This window comes from Akebia trifoliata, chromosome 11, assembly GCF_017979445.1.
Source record: "Akebia trifoliata isolate Shusen 1 chromosome 11, ASM1797944v1, whole genome shotgun sequence".
In the NCBI taxonomy this organism is placed as follows: Eukaryota; Viridiplantae; Streptophyta; class Magnoliopsida; order Ranunculales; family Lardizabalaceae; genus Akebia; species Akebia trifoliata.
Window position 1 is genome coordinate 2925066 of NC_141385.1, and position 6445 is coordinate 2931510.

A 6445-nucleotide genomic window follows, 5' to 3' on the forward strand; every position below is an offset into this window, starting at 1 on the left:
TGAATTAAAATGTTTTCATTAAAGTTGAATTTTTTTTTTTCCTATTCTATAAAACAGTAAATATAAAAATAAAAAAAAAGTTATTGTTTTATAAAACAGTGAATTTTTCCCCTACTTTAATAATAATATTTTGGTTTTGAAAATGTTAAATTCGGAATTAAAATGAACAATTATTGCATGTTTTTGTAAATCATCCATCATCCAAAATGTACCTAAAAAAAAGTTTTGTTTTATAAAACAGTGAATTTTTCCCCTACTTTAATAATAATATCCTAATGTCTGGCTGGAAAATGAAAGAAGTGAGTCTTCGTTTTCAATTGACATGGGTTTTCAAATTCGTGACATGTACCCTTGACTTCTGTCTTCCCTAGGAGATTAACAAGGAAAAAACAAAAGACTGGGGTTGGTGAGTTTGATAAATAAATAAATAAAAACCCTCGTCTACGGCAATCCATGAGACCATGACTTTTGCCCAAAAGCCCTTGGCAAGTTCATAGAACATATTTCTTTTGACCTAGTCAACCTGTACTTATTTGCCACAAATCCTTGATTTTTCCATCTAAAATACCCCACCCCTGTTCTTATCTTTGAAAGTTGAATGAGAAAATCTTGAGGTTGAGGATGGGACTATTTTTATTTTATTTTATATATATATAGGGGGTTAATAACTAAATGTAGAACCTTTTAATGAATTAATGTCTTTTCAAATCTCTCAAATTGAAATGTGTTCCAAACATATATGCTATGATTCCTTACTTCATAAGTTGTAAATATCTAAATTTAACCCTATTAGATACTTTTTCAAACATGTTGTCGATATTAAGTAACAGTAAAAAAAAAATTTAAAAATTATGGACATTCTTCCACAATGAAATTTGATAAGTGAAATTTCAAGTAAGTATTTACATAATCTTCTTCTGTTTGAAGAAATGTTTAGCAAAATAATGAGTCACCAGTTTCATTGATTTTTCCATCTAAAATTCTATCATCTTATTCTTATCTTTGAAAGTTGAATGAGAAAATCTTGAGGTTGAAAATGGTGTTAATTTTTTTTTTTCATAGGGGTTAATAACTAAATATGATGGGTTTGGGCATTAATTTTTATTTTTATTTTTTTGAAGGGGGGGGGGTGGTTAAATTTCTAATTTTCTCCTTGAGGGGTACCTATAATAAATTACTTTCTTATTATAGCTTTTAAAACTTGTTAAAAAAGAGGACGCACTGATTTTATCTTTATTTCTAATAAAAGATATCAAAGGACTATTTTACCCTTTCTATATACCTAAAATTATACATGATTACAAGTGTAATTTCCCTGATAGAGCGAGGGCACAATTGAAAAAAAAAAAGGAATAAAAAAAAGGGGGAGGCGAGTCATCTCTATATCTGTGTATAAATATGGATATAAGACCAAACGTTCAAGTAAGAGAAACATGTCCAATATAATGGTAATGGTGCTCTACCTCTCCCTCTTCTCTTCAATCTTCAACCTTTCTCTATGTTGCTTAGAATCTCACAAACAAATCCTCCTTCAATTCAAGCTCTCCCTAATCCAAAACTCCTCATCCAACGATGAAATAATCTTCGACTTAGCATCTTGGGATTCAAATTCAGATTGTTGCCAATGGGATCGAATTATCTGTGATTATAGTTCAACTCCACATTCAAATATCGTCGAACTCGATCTCTCCAAATTGTATATCGAGACCTTCGTAATTCTGATTCCAGTTTTCAACATTAGAAGTCTGAAGAAGCTCGATTTGTCGAAGAATTTCTTACAAGGTGAAATTCCATTAAACATGGTCACTAATTTAAGCCAATTAGTTTACCTTGACATGAGCTATAATAATTTCAGTGGCACAATTCCTTCTCATTTGTTTAGACTCAAAAATTTACGACACCTTGATTTGAGTGGTAATTCGTTCTCTAGAAGGTTAAGAAGTGAAGTTGGCAATCTTGGGAATTTGAAATTCTTGAATTTGGATGGAAGTTTTCTCATAGAGGAGATGCCTAAGAAGATTCTTGCTGGAGACCAAAAGTTTGAATTTGCTTTTGAACAGTAATAATAAAATTTAAGGATTCATGTACTTCTACTTTGTATTTTTTACAATTGTTTTGGTTTAGTTGGTTAAAGTTTGTGATTTTTTTTTCTTATAAAAAATTGAGATTTTTAAGCTCTTGATGCATTAGCAGGAAGAGGGGTCTAACCTCTTCTGATTGTTAGAGAAGACACAAAACGCCACGTCGGAATCTTACACACTGACCCATTCAGTGGGTCAGAATGATTAATGATTTCTAACTGTTGGGTTTGACTCAGTTTCTTATTATTGGTTTTAAGTCCTAAAGTTCGTCCCATGTGTTGAAGTCTAGGATGGAGGATGATCAAATCCAACGGCTAGAAATCACTGATCCTTGTGTTTTCTTGTGTTTTAGATATAGTAAATGGTACACCTTAAGTTCATGGGATCAGTGGGAACGAACGAAGTGGCCTTTTTGGAATGTGGATCATGACAGCTATGCCGTATTAGAAATAAAAACTTTGAGAAATCTTAAAATGATTTATATTTTCCATATATGGTAATTTGAGGAGATTGTGATGTGGAAGCATTTATATTGTGGTTTTAATTGGAATCTTGTTAGAAGAGTATACGCGTTAGTCTTAATTACATAATCTTATTTTCTTGGAAAGAAAATAAATGAGATATTGGTTGGAGTAAGAAAAAAGGAGTTGGAGGATGATATCGAAATTTAATGGGTAGAAATGTATGACCCTCTCATGTTTTGGAGAATAATTGAGATACCCCTTTATCTTTTCAAATTGATGGTCAATATTCATAGAAAATGACTTACATGTACTAATCTTCCACCTAACCTTTGAATTTTCATTGGACTGATGTTGAAGTGACCTTATTATTGGATCTCACATCGCACACTCTCACGAGAAACTGTTCGTGAACCATAGATGTTTTTTCTTGATATACGAGTGAAAAAGTACTATCTATAGTTCCTATCCACTTTCACTTTAGGATGTGGGATATGAGGTCCAATCTTGAGGTCACTCCAACACGATTCTTTTTATTGTCCTTCATCCACCATTTTTTAGAGAACCATTGATTTTTCTACACAAAATCCTTCATCATCTACTGGTTTCCTAAAAATGCTATATTCTTCTTGAGTTTTGAAGGTCGAAGGATATAGAATCTTTTGTTCTTGGGTCGAAACAATTTGAGGGGAAATATCAAGAGTTTTTTTGCTAGAGGTTGAAAAAGGGGGCATTTTAGTCATTTACATTGATATCTCAAAGAAGGCAAAGGTTGCTTCTCAAACTAGGCGTTCTTGCTCGAGTTCAAGTCGATTGATGAGCGAGCCTACCTAGGCCAAGTTATATAGAACATGAGCTGAGCCTAGATTAGATTAACTCAATATGATCTTAATTCAAGTATCAAGACAGCTCAAACCGAACTAGAGGCAATAAAAAATATATAAATATTTTAAAATTAATTACATAGTTTTAAAGTGTCTTTTAATTATTTCTTGTTTAAGCTAGCTCAACCCTAACATAAGGCAATACAATGTTCAGCAAGCCCACTTGGACTAACCCGAGATCAACCCAAATTCAGAAGCTCAAGCTCAAGTTGAGGGCTCTGGGTCAACCCTTCAAACCACCCAACCAACCCAGGTTGCAGTCCTATTTGTCAGTTTGAAAACATAGGAGGCATCTCAAATACTCACTAAAATGTAGAGTTAGGTCAAAACTAATCAATTTAATTGAATAGTTTGAAATCCATCTTGCAACAATGATAATAGGTTAGGTATGGACCCAGAAATCAAGATCCTATAAGGGTCGCATCTTGATTAACCTCAATCTGAACGATCTTCTCTATGCAGTAGTAGACTCAGTGTTATTTAAGGACGACTAACTAAGTACTAAGACTTTTGGAGGTTGTTACCAAGGTCTCAGGTTCAAACCCCTTGAACCCCTTCTTATACTAAAATGCTACTTGTTAATCACTAACCCCACCAAGAAAAAGAAAGAATCAATGTCATTTAAATCTTTTATCATTTATTAATTATTACTTAATTGGAAAATTTATAGATTTTATTTTCTTTGCTTCAAATTCAATAAATTTATCAATTAGGCAAACGTATAATGTTAGGTTGCACTCATGTATTATGGATCTGATCCATTAAAGTGTTCTCCGCACTGCCTTCCATCATTGATAAATTTAGGGGTTCAACTCAAAACCAATTAGCAATGAATGAAGTAGCCCAGGAGCTTATAAGGAGAGAGACAAGGTAATTTGTATATGATATGAGACAAAACTCAGCATAGTTGGCCTGAGAAACATGATTTTAAATCTCGTTTGAGTTGTCTCGGTATCATCCACCAACGAGACAAGTTGACAAGTCGTCTCAAAGACATGGTTTGTTCTAATTTTAAGACATTTCTTTAAATCTCGTCTGAGATGATTCATATAAATTGGATATCTCGTCCAAGATGGCTTGGTCTCGTTCATGGACAAGATGAGATGTCAAAACAAATTTTAAAACATGCGGGAAAGGGTTATTTAGCTGCTTACATCTAAAAGTCATGGTAAATTATCGAGTGAATGAATAATTACAAAAAATTTCTATTCAAGTGTTCGATTCAGCAATTTGCAAAATTTCTTTTTGCTAACTAATGAAGTCTAACACATAATTCAGGTACTGAATTAATTAAATAAATGCTATGTAAAAATCTTGCAGTCCAATGGTATTCATAACTTCATCGGTCATCTTGTAGCCATTATTAGTGTTCTTGATTTGCTTTCACGGTCCTCCATCCTCCACTGTTAATAGGTTTGATGACTTTTATGTTTCTATCAAACACTATAATACTTGACTTGATTCAACATTTATTTTCTCAAGAAATTGTGATGATAATTCATGAATAAACCTATCAATCCTTCAAGATCATGCACCAATCAACCTATATCTGTTTCCTTTATAGAAGTTTCAAATGCAATGGATTGTTCTACACTTAGGTTGATTCCGTTTATGCATTAAAGGAGAGAGATAAATAATTTTATTAAAATGGAAATATCAATCTGAGATCAATTCTAGTTGCGATTTGAATTCTCGATGATCAGGTGTTTCAGATGTTAATTCATTGTTAAAATTGATTTTTCACATTCTTTTACATCTGATTTGATGTATAGTTTTAAATCTTATTATTGTTATTATTGGAATGGAATAGTTAATATTCTAGTAAACCATATAATTTTTGGTAAATGAGTAATGAAAATGAAAAAAAATTAATTATTGGGTAAGGTTCCAGTGACGACTCATGAAAAGAACCCGCAATCCCAACCATTCAAACAAAAAATCCAATGGTTGGGATTTATACGTATCTTGATAATACACATTTTAGAGATACTTATCACGCAGTCTTGAATCAGTTCTTTGATATGAATCCAAATTATTCTTATTCATGGATTATTTCCTATCGTTCTAGTATTGATGTTCTCAAATGGGTCAGTTCTAATTTGGTTTCTAAGTCACTTAGAATCATAACCATTATATTTTTTTCGATTCTGGTTCCAGATTTAAAATAAATAGAACTAGAACCCCCCAAAAAAGCACGAGTACCCATCAATTTCGATTCTCAAGAATCGAAGGAGAAAATAATATTTCTAATAAATATAAAATATTTTTCCTTTCAAGAAATTAACATATATACAAAAGTATTAACTTAGTTATAATTTGTTATATTAAAAATATAAGTTAATGATTTTTTCAAAAATAAAAAGTAATATTCTTTTAAAGTTATTAATTTTTTGAAGAGATTGCTCCTTTTAAGCTCCAATTCATAGTTTAAATGAAAAATAGAAGAACTTTATCTAACGTACATTATTTTTGAAATAAAAGAGTACTTTAAATCATTTGTAATATAAAAAGAAATGATAAAATAAATCAGTTTTGGCACCCGTAAAATAGAATCTAATGATTTTAATTCTTATCAGTTCGATTTTATCTTAGACTCGCCTCTAATCGATTCCAATAAAAAGGGAATCAGAATAGGAGTTTTCAATTCTGATTTCGATTTGGTTTTTGATTAAATGGGTACCCATTGACACCCAAAACTAGAACCATATTAAAATTTTATTCCAACTTCACTAATCATTCTAATGGGATGATGAGCAAATCATACTATATGTAAATGACCCAATTATTCAACTGACATTATCACTAATTAATAACAACTTTCGAATTGCAATTTTTTTTTAGTTAATTGGTTATAATGTTAACATATATAGTATACCCTTGACCTTGATCAAAATGACTAATTTTTAGTTTCAATAGTTCAACCGTCACATCGCTTCTTAAATATGTCAAACATTAAATATTTATAATCAACCTATAATAATTTTTAATTATTAGTGGTTTGGAATTTAAAATTTTTATT